This window comes from Eptatretus burgeri, chromosome 15 (assembly GCF_056783735.1).
Source record: "Eptatretus burgeri isolate ZD-2024b chromosome 15, Ebu_testis_v1, whole genome shotgun sequence".
NCBI lineage: Eukaryota > Metazoa > Chordata > Myxini > Myxiniformes > Myxinidae > Eptatretus > Eptatretus burgeri.
In genome coordinates this window covers 47,574,984-47,591,863 of record NC_140975.1, presented here as the reverse complement: position 1 = coordinate 47,591,863, position 16,880 = coordinate 47,574,984, and the positions used below count along the sequence as shown (strand labels likewise).

The 16,880-nt window shown below is 42.9% G+C and overlaps 1 protein-coding gene across 7 annotated transcripts in view; it reads right to left on the bottom strand.

Moving 5' to 3' along the window:
• LOC147012121 (uncharacterized) overlaps positions 1-16,880 on the bottom strand; it is a 297,678-nt gene that overhangs the window by 197,393 nt on the left and 83,405 nt on the right. Inside the window, exon 16 of one of the 7 annotated variants that reach the window (XM_085858437.1) lies at positions 8,261-9,206. The exons of 5 other annotated variants lie outside the window; for them this stretch is intronic. The gene's annotated coding sequence lies outside the window, so the exon portion shown is untranslated. Of the gene's footprint in view, positions 1-8,260; positions 9,207-9,484; positions 9,604-16,880 lie in introns of those variants that run through there. One more of the 7 variants, XM_085858436.1, reaches the window with a different exon arrangement.

Here is a 16,880-nt window from a genome sequence, read left to right as displayed (position 1 = left end):
CATCACATGAGAGCACTGAGCGAAGTTGCACTCCATCCTCTGGATCATCGCTCTTGCCCAGCACTCTTCCAGTGATCTGGGGAGGGGAAACAAAAGGTTCCACAAAAACACAACACATACTTTATATTCCTACTCTAAGCCTTAACGACACTATTCACAGGATATTTACACTTGACCGCCTCCCCCAGTGGATGCTAATAGACCCAGCGTTACCTGGGGAGCCAATTTTCAAATTTGCTTGCCCCAAAATTATGCGGACATCATGCCCTTGCTGCACCTGTCAAGTTGTGCGGGATCGGGTGGGACTCACACATCTTCACAACACTCACACCATGGTCATCATCACATTTCTAGGTCATGGTCCTCATTTTAATCATGCAGGCTGAATCCCGTCATGGCCGTGGGGTGGGTTACCACAAGATGATGGGGGCATCTCAGGTGCAACCATGCCCACAGCTAAGCTTTAGTCCAACCCGGACGTTTCTCCGCCCCGCTCCCTTTGATTCCCTCCCCCATGGTAGCCATCAGCTCTAATCCCGTACAACACTCTGGAAGGGGTCTCACTGGCTCCTCTGGCCTTCCTGGGTTGCCAAGGTCCTACCCGCCTTGGTCGCCCAACCAGACCCTCTCCCAGTTGCCTCCAGACACTGTCACCATTAGCCACCAGGTGGTGAATCTCCTTGAAGGGGGTCGCAATTCACGCTCACCGTGAGCTTCAGCAATCCCTGTGGACAAGCACATCATCCCCACCCACAAAACCACATGACTCCCCCACCCCATCGGCCTTACATGTGACACCTGCATTTCTAACACTTCGCCGACCATGACCTTCCCTGTTGCCACACCATGCCCAATAAAAAAACAATGTGTGCACCATACATTTCACTTCTTCACTTAAAACAACTCACACAGCACTTCTCACCCGATCCACGCACCAGCCATTGGACAGCCACTCGTGCCCGCTTTGTTTCCAATTATCCACTGTCCCGATTGTCACTCTAAAACCCAGCAGAACTTACAAACCCATGCCAATTTTTCCACAATTCATTTTTTTTTTCACTAAAGGAGGCACTTCACCACAATCTCACCAGCCGTGCATGGCCCTATATGCTCAGCCCGATCTAGTCTCCCGGACCCCCGACAGTGATCTCCGGACCCGACCTATGAAAGGGCATCTCGGATAGACTTGGCGGTTCAGCAGGAGGATTCACCCTCTCCGAGTCTCAAAGTCTATTGGAGGGTCCCTCCATCACCGGGTACCGGCAATATCGTTGCATGTGTCCTCTTCGCCCGCACCGGAAACAACTCCCCATAAAAGGCCCCCGTGAGTATCGGTGAAATGTCTCTTCCGGTTCCGGACCCCCTCGGCCATAATCGAATTGCTCTATTGGCTGGGCTGGACCCCGCCGCTTTGGCGCACTAACTACCGGATTACCCTTTATCAAACTTGACAGTTTCTGGCAAATTTCCTGAAACATTTGGGTAATGCCAATTTCTCCCAGCCCCCCTCCCTGATCCTGGATCTCCGCCTGTCGGATCGTCACAGATGGCCTCTCTGGAACCCGACCCGGCCGACTCCACGAGGCCAGCCTGGCCGCGCACTCGGCCGCTCGGTGAACGGTGGGTGGATCCTGTAACTCCACTAGCGCTCGGACCTCAGGGTCAGGGAGAGCAGCTAAAAATTTCTCTAGTGCCAGTCTGTCCCACGCCTCCACTGTAAGATCCCGATACGCGATCCTGACTGATTGGTAAATGTCCTGTGCCAGCTCCTGCACTGTCTCACCCGGCTTTAATCTGCGGTGATGGAGCTGAGCCCGCACCAGATCACAGTTTGCCGCGAACCCAAACCGACGGCTCAACGCCTCGCAAATGTGGGAGCTGGTCAACATCCCCTCCGCGATCACGTTTAACACGTCTGCGGCTGGTCCCCGCAACGTTGCCACCAAATTCCCTGTACGTTCCTGCTCATTCCACCCGTTTCGTCGGAAAATGCACTCAAATTGCGTCAGAAAAGCTTCAACGCTCCCTGACCCGTCGAAATTTACCAGGGGGATCACTTTTACGGTGGCCCGCTTCTCAGTTTCTCCCTTGTCCGAATCCAGCCCAGGGATCAAACACCCTTGTGGCTGCGTATCCAATTTCGGAGCCCACTGTGGCCAAAAATGTTTTGTGGTGAGGGTCTCATGGGTCAATTTTGCCTCTTGTTCCAAACGTTGAATGGACCGATTCACCTCTTCCCGCAGGATCTTCTGGGCCCGCTTGACCTCCTCCAAGACTCCGTCGCGAGTTTGTAGCTGCTCCTCAACCAACCCGGACACTCTACTTACAAAAGACGGCTCTACCATGCCTTTATCCAAGACTTCATCTTGGCTCATAATTTTATCTTGTTCGTCCAAACGAGCCTCCAATCCTTTTACCTCCTCCGCCAAATTCATCCCTTGCTTCCTCAGCTCTCCCCACTCTTCAACTTGCAGCTGCATACGAGCATCCACACAGGCAAGATGACGTTCCAGGCTTTCATCCACTTTATCAACCCGAATGTTCGTTGCATCAATTTTATCTACCAATTTTTTCCGTATATTTTCCCCCTCCAATGTAATTTCTACCTTTGTTTCCTCCAATCTATCCTCGAATTTACTTTTGTATTTCTCCCAATTTAACATCCACACACTCCTGCATCTCAGTTTTCATTTTCTCCATCTTTTCCCCCAATTCATCCCTCATTAAATCAATCCGTGCACCCAACTGTACCCCCATTACCCCCAATCGATCCGCCATCTCTGCCCTCTGTGCCGTCATGTCTGCCCTCTGTGTCACGAATTGATTTTCCATTTGTGCCGTCATTTCTGTCCTCTGTGTCACGAATTGATTTTCCATTTGTGCCGTCATTTCTGTCCTCTGTGTCACGAATTGATTTTCCATTTGTGCCGTCATTTCTGTCCTCTGTGTCACGAATTGATTTTCCATTTGTGCCGTCATTTCTGCCATTTGTGCCCCCTGTGCCGTCATTTTTGCCCCCTGTGATGTAATTGCACTCATTAAACGTTCCAACATTGTCCAGATCGTCATCGTGCCGGTTTCCGGCGCTGCCGGCTCCGTTACGGGCGATGAAGCACGGTCCACGCTCGGAATGGGGGAGGTTCCAACCCTACTCCCGTCTCTCCCCTCTTTCCCGACTCGCTGCCAGACACGTGGCCTTCCTCCTCAAACATCTGCACATCCGCCATGGTGCAGAAGTCCCGTTTGCCGCCAATTAATTTAAATTTGAAAAATCCCGCCAAAATTTTCCCGCGCTCGCGCGCTTTTCTGTTGTAATTTTATATTCCAATTCGTGGCGAGATTTTAATCCTGGTATATAATTTAGAGGGGTTCGAACATCCCACTCCTGACACCAATGTGACGTCCACGGGACTTGAACAGTCCCGCCAACGTAGAATGAGCCGAAACGATGGAGGCGGTTTATTTCTTTATAACCCAAACATGGCGGTTCTAATCGCTCTACCGCAAACGGGACGAGGAAGGTGGCACGAGTAACTTTTCACTGAGTTGATGATGTTTATTCCTTTTTTATTATGACTAGAAATAACAAGACTCGGCAAGAAGAGGGATCCGGGGCGATTCGACGGGATGGTGTGGGATCGGGCGTGGGGAAAAACACAGACAATTCCAATGAATATACAGTTCTCAATCCCTCTAAGGCGCCAAACACACACACGCACACACACACAACGTAGCTATCTCTGGTGGTCAGGCTGGACCGTGGTGTGGACGCAACTGTCCCTGGATCGGCACCGGACGAGCCGGCCTTGTTCTCGCCAGGGGGGGGCAGGAGAAACCGCGGTGCTGTCGACCTCCTGGTCCTGGCCCAAGTCCGCCCACAGCCGCCAGGGAACCAGCTCCCGCGCCAAGCCGCGAGCAGGAGAGGGAGGCAGGTCCGCCCGCTGCCCGACCTCGTACTCCGAGTCAGCAGAACCCCAGAGCCAACCGAGGCGAGGCACGAGGCTCGGCAAGGCTCCCAGACACGATCAAGAGCACGATCGACTCAGCACAGCAACCAGGACGCTCTCTGCCGCCACAGCTTCCACACCAAAAAAACACGATCGTTCTGGTTGTAATCTTCTTCTTCCTTTTCGACCCCGAACAGAACCTTTTTATCCTTCTGTCCTCGTCACTTCAATCGAGCCGTTTATTGGCCCACCGCCATCACCTTCCGCCAATCGTGATCACGGGGCGGAGCCATCCGCTGCACTGTCCTGTGACGTCACGGCCAGTCTTCAGAGAATACCAAAAGGGGTTTACGCAGACACACTTACCCTATCCCGTGTCCCTATCTAATTACGTGACATTTATCATTTCCCCCTTGAAGAAATGAACATTTACTAGACAACTTATCACCACTGAATCGCTACTTATTACATCGAGATCCTGGTAAACTCGAACAGCATGGCATACCTAATTAAACATCCTAATTACCCTTTGAATGCATACCCCCCCCCTCAAACGTAACAATATATATATATATATATATATATATATATATATATATATATATATATATATATATATATATATACACAGTGGTGCCCCCAGAATCCGAATTTAATTCGTTCCAAGAGGCTGTTCGGATTCCAAAAAGTTCGGATTCCAAAACTATTTTCCCAATAAGAAATAATGGAAAGTGAATTAATCCGTTCCTGGACCCCAAGAAAACCCACTTTCAAGACACTTTCAACTGAAATTACCCATGTTTAAGATAAAATAAGATGAGTAAATGACCTTTTCTGGATCCTGAATCTCATTCCAACCTGGGGGATGAGCAGGAGCGTTGTCGCTTCTTCTATCAGGTCTGAATGCAGCTCCGGCCTATCAGTGGCCATTGGGATCCAAAACGTAAACTGTTCAGCCTGGTGGAGGTATGTAATTAACCATGAAGCACCAAATGGTGTTTTATATCCCAGTACACTCTGTGGAGACACAAACGTGCCGTTTTCACTGCACAGTTCCACGGGAGAGAATAAAGAGGTGAAGCGATTGGGTGACACAGCATGACGTCACTACCATGCTCGCGAAAAAAAAAACGTTGAGTTCGTTAAAGCCAATTCATCAGAGGGTTCATTGAATGAGTTCGCTTCACGATGGGTTTTCACGCTTTTATCGCTTCTTTATTTTTCAGAATCCTACACACGGTCGATTTCGGAGCTCGAACATGGCAGCGAGATCACACACGCGTACTGCTCTCATGCTTCGCGATAAGTTCTTTCTTCAACTCAATTGTCGTTCTCACGGACTTCCTCTTATTCCTCTTTGCTTCACTGCTCTTCTTGGGTGCCATGGTGAATGCACAAGGGTGATAATTGAAAAAAAAATGCACAAATCAAGGTGAAAACACGAGGTAAAGTAGCGATCGACACACGAGAGATGCTTTCACGAGTACTTCCACCGACGAACTGAATGAACAAAGCACGAAGATGCGGGTCGAACAGGTGGGGGAGACTCGTGAACAAACATGAACGCTACGTTGTATTCGGTTTTCGAAAAAGTGTTTGGTTTTTTGGGCAAAATTTTCTCGAAAAAATTGTTCGGATTCCAATTTTTTCTAACAATGGGGCGTTCGGATTCTGGGGCCACGACTGTATATATATATATATATATATATATATATATATATATATATATATATATATATATATATATATATATATATATATATATATATATATATATATATATATATATATATATATATATATATATATATATATATATATATATGTATATATATATATATATATATATATATATATATATATATATATATATATATATATATATATATATATATATGTATATATATATATATATATATATATATATATATATATATATATATATATATATATATATATATATATATATATATATATATATATATATATATATATATATATATATATATATATATATATATATATATATATATATATATATATATATATATATATATATATATATATATATATATATATATATATATATATATATATATATATATATATATATATATATATATATATATATATATATATATATATATATATATATATATATATATATATATATATATATATATATATATATATATATATATATATATATATATATATATATATATATATATATATATATATATATATATATATATATATATATATATATATATATATATATATATATATATATATATATATATATATATATATATATATATATATATATATATATATATATATATATATATATGTATATATATATATATATATATATATATATATATATATATATATATATATATATATATATATATATATATATATATATATATGTATATATATATATATATATATATATATATATATATATATATATATATATATATATATATATATATATATATATATATATATATATATATATATATATATATATATATATATATATATATATATATATATATATATATATATATATATATATATATATATATATATATATATATATATATATATATATATATATATATATATATATATATATATATATATATATATATATATATATATATATATATATATATATATATATATATATATATATATATATATATATATATATATATATATATATATATATATATATATGTATATATATATATATATATACATATATATATATATATATATATATATATATATATATGTATATATATATATATATGTATATATATATATATATGTATATATATATATATATATATATATATATATATATATATATATATATATATATATATATATATATATATATATATATATATATATATATATATATATATATATATATATATATATATATATATGTATATATATATATATATATATATATATATATATATATATATACATATATATATATATATATATATATATATATATATATATATATATATACATATATATACACAGTAATCCCCCGTTTCTCGCGGGGGTTACGTTCCAAACCCTCCCGCGGTAAATGAAAATCCGCGATGAATGGACGCCTCCACAAAACACATTTTAATCTCAATTAAACACATAAAGAAAACATTTGAAGCATAAAAATTCTTACTGTAAACTCAGTAACGTTGCAAAAACATTGTGATGGGCAGTTGCTGGCGTTGTTTCTTCATGGTGGTGAGGAGAGTTTTTGCCATTGTTGCTCAGCGTTCAAGTGAGAGGCCTTCGTCGTCGTGCTCCTGCGATGGATCAGATTGTTCCTCCTCCTCCTCGCATGCAGACTTCGTAAGCTCAGCCAAATCCTCGTCCGTTAATGGGTCAGAGTTGGTTTCGATGAGGTCATTCACTTCCTCGTGCATTATGTTGTTGAATTCTCCTCCTAGAATCTTCGCCAGCTTGACCGCCTTATCGATTGCCGAATGGTGAATTTCGTCTGGAGAAAAGGCCTTGTATTCGTGGACGCATTCTGGCCACAGCTTCTTCCAACAGGCGTTTAAGGTTTCTTTTTTCATTTCTTGTAGAGCCTTCTGAATTATTTGGAGACACGTTGCTATCGTGAAATCACGGCAATACGCCCTCAGAGAAAAATTGTCGTCGGAATCCATGGCCTCCACGAGGTGCTGCAGCGCGTTGCGAATGTAAAGAATGATGTTGGCTTCGTCCTTCTTGATGTAGCGTATGGTCGATTCATTCAAACCGTAATGGCGCATAACCGCGGCAAACGTTTTTCCTTTGGGTGGCATCGTAGGGCTTGGAGAAAAAAAACGTAGAAAATATCTGTCGTTCACAAGCGAAACACTCAAGACAGCGAGAGTGCACCTCATGGGCAGCAGCCAATCAGCGCCAAGGAGAAATGAATCGCGCGCTCTCTGTCTTTGTCTCGTGCGTTGTGTCGACAAACATACAAAATTTTTTTTGTTGTTTGTTTTATTATGAAGATACTTTCGAGCTCCACGCGTTATAATTTATTGCTTAAATAATTTATATTTTATATATTATTACCGGGGGAATCCGCAGAAAAAATTAGTTACGTTCCAAGGGAAAACCCGCGATGCACCAGGGGCGCGATAGGTGAACCGCGATGAAGTGGGGGTTGACTGTATATCTATCTATATATATATATATATATATATATATATATATATATATATATATATATATATATATATATATATATATATATATATATGTATTTCTTTGATGACACTTGAAACTTTGAAATGTGTATGATTAATGTTTCATTAATTACGCTCTATCTGCTTACATTTGATAAAAAGATGGTCGATAGATGGTCAGATTAATTTAAGGGATTTGTGTGATCAGAAGGCAGCATGCCAACGAGCATATAAAATCAAGAATTTGCAAGGGTGGACTTGCTGTGTCCACGCCGGCACGAAGTGGGCTTCGTGGTCTGGACATGCAATGTCCTCCCCATGTTTCAAAAGCAATCGACGCCCATGATTAATGGACTAACTGTCTTGGGACCACTATCTGTTGGATGCATGCGGTTCCGAGAACCGTAACAATATATATGTATATGCACACATCCAGCATATATCACCTGTCACTTCGCTGACAGAAATACGAAGAACATAGGGGGCAGAGGGAGGGGGAGAATGGGGTGAGAGTGGGAGTAAGAGAGGGGGGGCAGAGAGGATGAGGAAGGGGATAGAGAGGGAAAGGTGGGGGGGGGAGAGGAGCAGGCAGGAGGAAAGAGAAAGAGAGAGAAAGAGACAGGTGGGCGACAGCAAATAAGAGCAAGGCTTACCTTGCCGTGTTTAACCCCCCGGGGATCTTTGACTGGTCAAGGGTTAAGCATGACCATCACCGCCGCGCCTCGACACATTGCGCCATTTCCTGTGTGTTTTGTATTTTACGGCGATGGCCCCACTTCACACAGTAGGAGCAAAGGTTTCATCAGCTTTAACTGTGTCCTCCTGAACCGGATGGTGCGGACAACCGACTGAAGTCCAACACAATAACTGGCTGATCGCAGGTACGGGAGGGTAGAATGCAGTCATTGTTGCCGTGTTCGTTTCTTGTCTTGCTTCTTGATGTTGCGGTGTTTCTGCTGCTCTGGATGTAGCTTTCGCAAGTTGTTTTTTCTCATGTTCGCTTCTTGTACATTTCCTTCCTTTGGTAGGAGTCGTCTTCCTGCAAAATAAAGGAGGGAGATGGGGGAGGGGAATACGAGAAAGGGGGGGGGGAGGAGAGTGACGTCTTACCACACGTCACAATACACTTCGGGAGGGGGGGTACGAGGGTGAGGGGGGGGTGGGGGAGAGAGAGAGAGAGAGAGAGAGAGAGAGAGAGAGAGAGAGAGAGAGAGAGAGAGAGAGAGAGAGAGAGAGAGAGAGAGAGAGAGAGAGAGAGAGAGAGAGAGAGAGAGAGAGAGACAGAGACAGAGACAGAGACAGAGACAGAGACAGAGACAGAGACACATATGTGTGTATATATATATATATATATATATATATATATATATATATATATATATGTATATATATGGAATGGGATATAGAGGAAAGAGATGTGGGAGGAGAGTGCTGCACTGTATTCAGAGGGGGTGGACCGAGGATGGGACAGAAAGAGAGGGGAGAGGGGAGGGGAGTTAGCAGATAGAAAATGTTGTGCTTTATGAACAATACACACATGCACACAGGTACGCTTGGCCGATATCGGCAATTTTTGGGGAATTGGCAGATTGGAGTCAGTGTGATTACCAACTCCAGTATGTACTTTATACAACCCAAAAACCTTGAGTACCTTTAACCCTTGTTCTGGGGGAATTTCAATGAATGATTAAAAAAAGACAACGTTGCATTATTGACGTTTCAAGATGTGCAAAAACATTATTATTTATGAATAGCTGCCAATCGTCGTGTGATGGGGAAACAAATTGGCTCGGCAATTTAGAAAACATGTTAATGTGGCAAACGGCTCGGAAATTGTGTGCTATCAGCTTTGAAACTCACAAAGAGATACTCCGAACTATTCTAAAGCAAACCCGCTTCACATAAAGATAATCAACTGCTTTATAAACAGCTGCGAGGACAATGGAAAACACGATTGCTCATCTGCTGCTGAGGTTAAAAGTTAAAAACAAATGTACTTGTAACGTCTGTACCTCCATCCTCACTGTACCAAGGTAGTGTGTCACCCAAGAAAACCAAGGTAATGTGTTACTTGAGCAATAGTTCTTGATGTTATATGTTCCAGGTATACCCAACTCCATTAAAGCATCAGTTAGATGGTAATGGTTCGTTTCCCGCTAAGCTTGTTAAATCCCCAGGTGAGGGCAAACATGGCCTGTTCCAAGTTCCCTACGGCATTCCACACGGAAAAAAAGTACATAAAAAGGAGAACCCCAAAGGCTTACCTTTTAAATATAAATCTTTAAATCTGGAATTCAAGCAAAAAAATAACAAAATGCAATTCAAAGATTTGTCAATCCAAAGAGAACACAAAATGTCGGCCAATGCTTTTCACTGTTCAAACCAACATGAAGGAGCTCCGAAACAAGAGGTCGATGGAGGTGTTTTTTTTGGTCTTTTTATGTATGAATGTCGAAGTGATGGTTAATTAATGAAAACACATCGCACAAAAAGTTGAATGAAGCGATACCATCTAAAAATGAAATTAGCCAACCACCGCCTGGTGCACCACAGAACACAACGTGGCCAACAACCCACGTGAGTGGCCCCGATCTTTGTTTAAATCAATCAGCATACAGTATTCAGTGACAGTGTGAATATTGCAGAACAATCACCAAGTGGTTTAATTAAGCACTTTGATGAAATGGTTGATAAGAAACGGCTCGCTTGGCACGCGATCAGCAATCACCAAACCGTCATATTAAGCAAACACCTCCTGGAGATGTCCAAATTGGACAAATGAACACTTTCCTAGGAGTCATAACTGCTTGAAAGTTCGATTCTGGAGCTTAAATTTTGTAATTCTGCTTAGTTTAAGAAATTCTCATGGTGATCACATGCGCGGAAATGAAATAAAGCAAAGAACACTGATGTCTCCGGGCATTTATAAACATTGCAATATACCCAGCGATTCGTAGCTGTGATGAACAGGCATTTGAAAATATGAGTGAGGAAAGTGAAAACAAGCTCGAATGAGCTAAGATCCTCGTCCTCTTAACGATGACGTCATAAAACGAATATGACGTCATTGTGACGTATCAGGTTTGCGATAAATTTTCTGTGCTAATGCCCGGCTTGATTCCCGAAAACAAAATTCAAACAGCCTGCCTAGTTTCGGAGATAATGGTATAGGCGATTTTCATTAGCGGCAAAATTATGACGTCAACTTTTTTATAGGTAGAATTTCCAAAATCGGAGATGGTTATTGCCTGCGCGTGGGCTTTCTGCATATACATGGCAAGTTTCACGAAGATCTGATGAAAACTCTGGGTTGTGAAACAAAAAATGTCAAAAAATAGGAATGACGTCATAAAAATTGAAATGACGTCATAGTGATGTATCATATGTGCGGTAATTCATCTCTGCTAATGCCCTGTCAAAAAGCTTGCCTAGTTTCGGAGATAATTTTTTAGGCGATTTCCATTAGCGGAGATATTTTGACGTCATAACTTTTTTTCTCGGAGGAATTTTCAAAATCGGACATGGTTACTCTCTGCGCAGGGTATTTTTACATATATGCCAAGTTTCAGGAGGTTTCGATGAAAACTGTAGGCTGTGAAACAAACTAGTTTTGGAGATAATGGTAGAGGCGATTTCCATTAGTGGCGATATTATGACGTTAACTTTTTTCCAAGGAAGAATTTCCAAAATCGGAGATGGTTACTGCCTGAGCGTGGGCTTTCTGCATATACATGGCAAGTTTCACGAAGATCCGATGAAAACTCTGGGTTGTGAAACAAAAAATGTCAAAAAATAGGAATGACGTCATAAAAATTGATATGACGTCGTAGTGATGTATCATATGTGCGGTAATTCATCTCTGCTAATGCCCTGTTCGATTCCCGCAAACAGAATTCAAAAAGCTTGCCTAGTTTCGGAGATAATTTTTTGGCGATTGCCATCAGCGGAGATATTTTGACGTCATAACTTTTTTTCTTGGAGGAATTTTCAAAATCGGAGATCGTTACTGTCTGCACAGGGTAGTTTTACATATATACGCCAAGTTTCAGGAAGTTTCGATGAAAACTGTAGGCTGTGAAACAAAAAAGTCCACAAGAACAACAACGTGAGTAAGACTTAGAGATCCTCCATGAGGATCTAAAAAAACTATCGTTAAGAAATTGTTGTAGACTGTTCCAAGTCAAGTTACCACTTCCGGTTCCGGTTTTGAGTGGCAAGAGGTCTCCTTCGGGGCTCCCTGCTGACATTCTCAAAGTTAAGTTCCGGTTGTTATTTGTCCCGTTTTAACTGTTTAATTTTCTCACCTACATGTTAATGTGTGTTCCTAGTTCGGTTTTGTTTCAAAAATCGTGCTATTTTGTGAGTATTTATGTCGACGTTCTTACCTGGTGTTTGAGGCCTAGTCCTAGGCTTGAGGCCTACCGGTTCCACTTGGTGTTCGATCGTTTTTTTGTTTGTTTGTTTGTTTTTTCTCCCCATTACCTTCAATTTCTATCCTCCCCATTACCTTCAATTTTCATCCTCCCCACTTTCCAAACATCCCCCATTCTCCCAACTAATCTCTTTCTTATCTCAAAAAAAAAAAAAAAAAAAAATACCCAACAACAACAACAACAACACGCTCACCTTCTCCCGATTCTGCTACTTCTTCTTCCTCTTAACTTCCTCCTCGTCTTCCTCGATTTCTTTTTTTTTTTTTACACTTCCATGACCTAATCTGTTGAACTCTCTCATACATTAATATTAACAACAAAAACGATCTTATAATGCTTCATCTTCCTCTCTCACACATGTGGTACTCTTTACTGTTTCACAATGCACTACTCTTCTGCTATTTTAACAGACTGCTCTCATTTCGACCTCTCCTTCATTCCTTGCCGAAAAAAATCCAACTATTACAGCGCTTCTTCTCTCCATGCTCTGAATTCGCCTTCATTGCATCCATCAAGAATTGTGTTAAATCGCATCTCTGACCTAAAACTTTTAAAAACCACAGTTTGCCATGGATGCTCGCTTTCCATCAACCATTCTTTTTTTCCAACTTCAGTGCCAACTCACCCCCCTCACCCCTCTCTCACTCTCAAAGCAACCATCCCACTCTTCTCCCTCCAAGCCTCCCTCTCACCTCTTTCAAAAATTCCCCCCTCACCTTTCTCCCACCTTTCATCCCCTCACTCTTCCTTCTCTAAGTTGCCCCCCCCTCTCATCCACCAACCTGCCTCCCTCCACTGCCCTCTCACCTCCATCTCATCACTCCACCTCCTCAAATACTCAACTGCAATCTTCCCTGTCACTTGTCCCCACACTCTCCCAGCACCACAGAGCCGTTTCTCGTCCTCATTCGGCCCCCTCCCCTCGCTATTCTGCAATACCCCACACTCCTTCAGCAACCCTCCTTACCTCCCCCCTCGTCCCTCGTCCTACCCTCCCCCGCCCCCTCCACCTCCTGCACCCAAAGCCTCCTCCCCTACCTCTTCATTAAAAGTGTGGACCTCAAATATCCGGGGCCTTCGCTCAAACCTTTCAGATCTTTCCATGCAGGTTGCCACTGACAAACCAGACATTATCTGCCTAACAGAAACTTTCCTCTCCCAAGACGTGTCTGACTCCCAAGTATCTCTCCCTGGTTACTCCCTCTTACGGTATGACAGACCTGAGCCTCGTCCTGGTGGAGGTGTTGCTCTCTTCATCAAAGACTCTATTCCTCACTCTCCCTGCACTGCTCTCACTCCCCCACACCCCCAGGAATACCTCTGGCTTCGGCTTCCCCTCCACTCCCACCTCATGTTTATATGTGTACTGTACCGTCCACCGAACAGTGATGACTCCATCTACACCTCACTCTCCGAAAACATGGACCATCTTCTATCTTCTCATCCAAACTCTCTCTTCCTCTTATGTGGCGACTTCAATTGTCATCACGCCAGTTGGCGAGGTGTGGGTACCTCTCTCACCTGCCATGGGACATCAGCAAAAGCTTTCTGTGACTCATTGGGACTGACTCAATCGGTCAACTTCCCGACCCGGATCTCAACCAATGGTACTCCATCTCTTCTGGATCTGATTTTGACAAATTTCCCTGACAATATCTGCTGCTCTTCCTTCGCTCCAATTGGTTCTTCTGACCACGTCCTTGTTAAAGTGGACATCTCTCTGGCTGTTATCAGAGAACCACCTCACCGCCGTCGAGTCTGGCATTTCACTCAAGCCGACTGGCAGGGTCTCCGAGCAGCCATCAAACTTACAGACTGGTCTCCTATCACTACTTTCTCAAACATCAACTCATCCTGGGAATTCTTTCAAAGAAACTTGCTCTCCCTCATGCACAGATTTATCCCCTCTCATGTTCAGTTGTCTTACCCTTCCTCCCGCCCTTGGTTTACTGAAGCTTGTGGCGAGGCAGTTGTCCTGAAACAACTTGCCTTTGCCTCATGGAAAGCAAACCCAACTGAGGGCAATCTCAGTTCTTTCCACAAAGCTCGGAACAAGTGTGTAGCTACCCTCAGGAGAGCCAGAAAACAACATCTTTCTCATCTCAAGTCTGAACTCTCAAACCTCTCTCCCTCCTCAAAATCCTGGTGGCGTTTAATCAAATCTGTTTCTGGTGTATGTTCCCCCTCCATCCCCTCCCTTACCTCAAATGGCCGCACTGCTGATTCCACACGTGATAAAGCTGAATGTCTAAACTCGGTGTTTGCAGCTAAATCTTGTGTCCCAAACCCATCACTATCTCTACCCACTTTACCCAGTCGCACCCAACTGTCCCTGGACTCTGTGTCCTTTTCTCCTGACAAGGTGGAGAGCTTGCTTTCAAACCTCGAGTCAGATTCTGCAACCGGTCCAGACGGCATCAGCCCACGTGTCCTCAAAGCCTGCTCTTCTGCTCTTGCTCACCCTCTCTCTGTTCTATTCACCCTCTCATTTTCCCAAGGTCATCTGCCATCTGCTTGGAAATCTGCTAACATCACTGCCCTGCATAAAAAGGTGCAAAAACAGATCCCTGTAACTATAGACCAATCAGCCTTCTCCCAATCATCAGCAAGGTTATGGAATCCATCATCGCTTCAGACATGAAATCCTTCCTCTTCTCCAATGGCTTGATTTCCAATCATCAATTTGGTTTCAGACCAGGTCACTCTACCCTAGATATGCTGCTACTGCTCTCCCAACAATGGATGGAGGTCCTCAATGCCAGACAGGAAATCCGAGCCGTATCCCTGGACATATCACGTGCTTTTGACACAGTCTGGCACCCTGCCCTACTCACCAAACTCTCTTCCCATGGTATTCAAGGCCATCTCCACTCATGGCTCGCAGACTTCCTCTCCTGTCGCAGTCAACGTGTGGCCCTAAATGGAGTTCTTTCATCCCCTCTTCCTGTGCAGGCTGGAGTTCCTCAAGGTAGCGTTCTGGGCCCTGTTCTTTTTCTGGTTTTCATCAATGATCTCTCGGACTCTCTGGAAAATCCTCTATTTCTCTTTGCCGATGACTCCACCCTCTGCCGTACCATCTGTCATCCCTCAGACCGGCAAGCAGCAGCTTCTTCGCTCACTGCAGATCTGGATAAAATCACAAACTGGTCCAACACGTGGAACATGTCTTTCAATCCAGACAAATCTCACACTCTCACTATGTCTCTTCGAAAGGACCGTTTACAAAACCCCCATCCACTTTCTCAACAATCCTCTGGAAGAAGTCTTTTCTTTCAAGCTTCTGGGTCTCACTATCTGCCATGACCTTTCCTGGGAAAGTCACATTTCCAACCTTGCCTCAAAAGCCAGTCGCCGACTGGGAATCCTCCGTCGTGCAAAGTCCTTCCTCGGCCCTCTTGAGCTCCTGACCACTTACAAAGCTTTTGTCCGTAGCCTGATGGAGTACTGCTCTCCCCTCTGGGCTGGTGCTCCTGCCTCCCACCTTTCTCGACTTCACGCTGTCGAAACCAGGGCTTTTAAGATCATTGGCATCTCCCGCAATGAAGCTGAGTCTTTGGGCCTCTCACTCAATCACCGCAGGTTGGTCGGTGGTCTTTCTGTCTTCTACCGACTCCTCTCCAGCCTTGCCCCCCTGCTCTCTCTGCGATTTGTCCCAACCACATTTCCACAGGGCGCTCAAGGTCCGCCAACAACCCCCTTCTGGTAAAACTACCAAAATCACGAATCACTGCTCATCTTCACTCTTTCATTCCTCTTTTTCCCGCCTTTGGAATAAACTTCCTCACTCTATTCTTTCCCATTCTTCCCTCCAGGCTTTCAAAACAGCTGTTCACCACCACCTCTTATCTTCCCCCATCCAAATCCTCGATCTTTTCTACCCCCGATAATCCACCCAAGCCCACTTCCTTCAATTCTCCTGCTTTCCTTCCTGAAAGTCCCTTTAATGTCCATCTTCCCCTCGCCATGTTCCCCGTCCCATCCCCATCCCTCTCCCTTCCACAGTTCACCTGTGTCTGTTCCCCAATGTTTTGTCCCTTCCACTCCCGCCCCTCTTGTCTCATGCCTCCTTGCTGTGAGTTGTGTGTTAGCTCTCATACGAGCCTCGACCAAGGTATACAAAAAAAAAAAAAAAAAAAAAAAGTTAGAAAACATGTATTTTTCCCACATATTCATCTTAAATTTATATGTATGCTGTACGTACACTCAGTCGACAAAACATGGGAAAATAATCGACTCAAAGAATGGTGCAGGAGATGTACACGAAAATATGGATTTTTAAG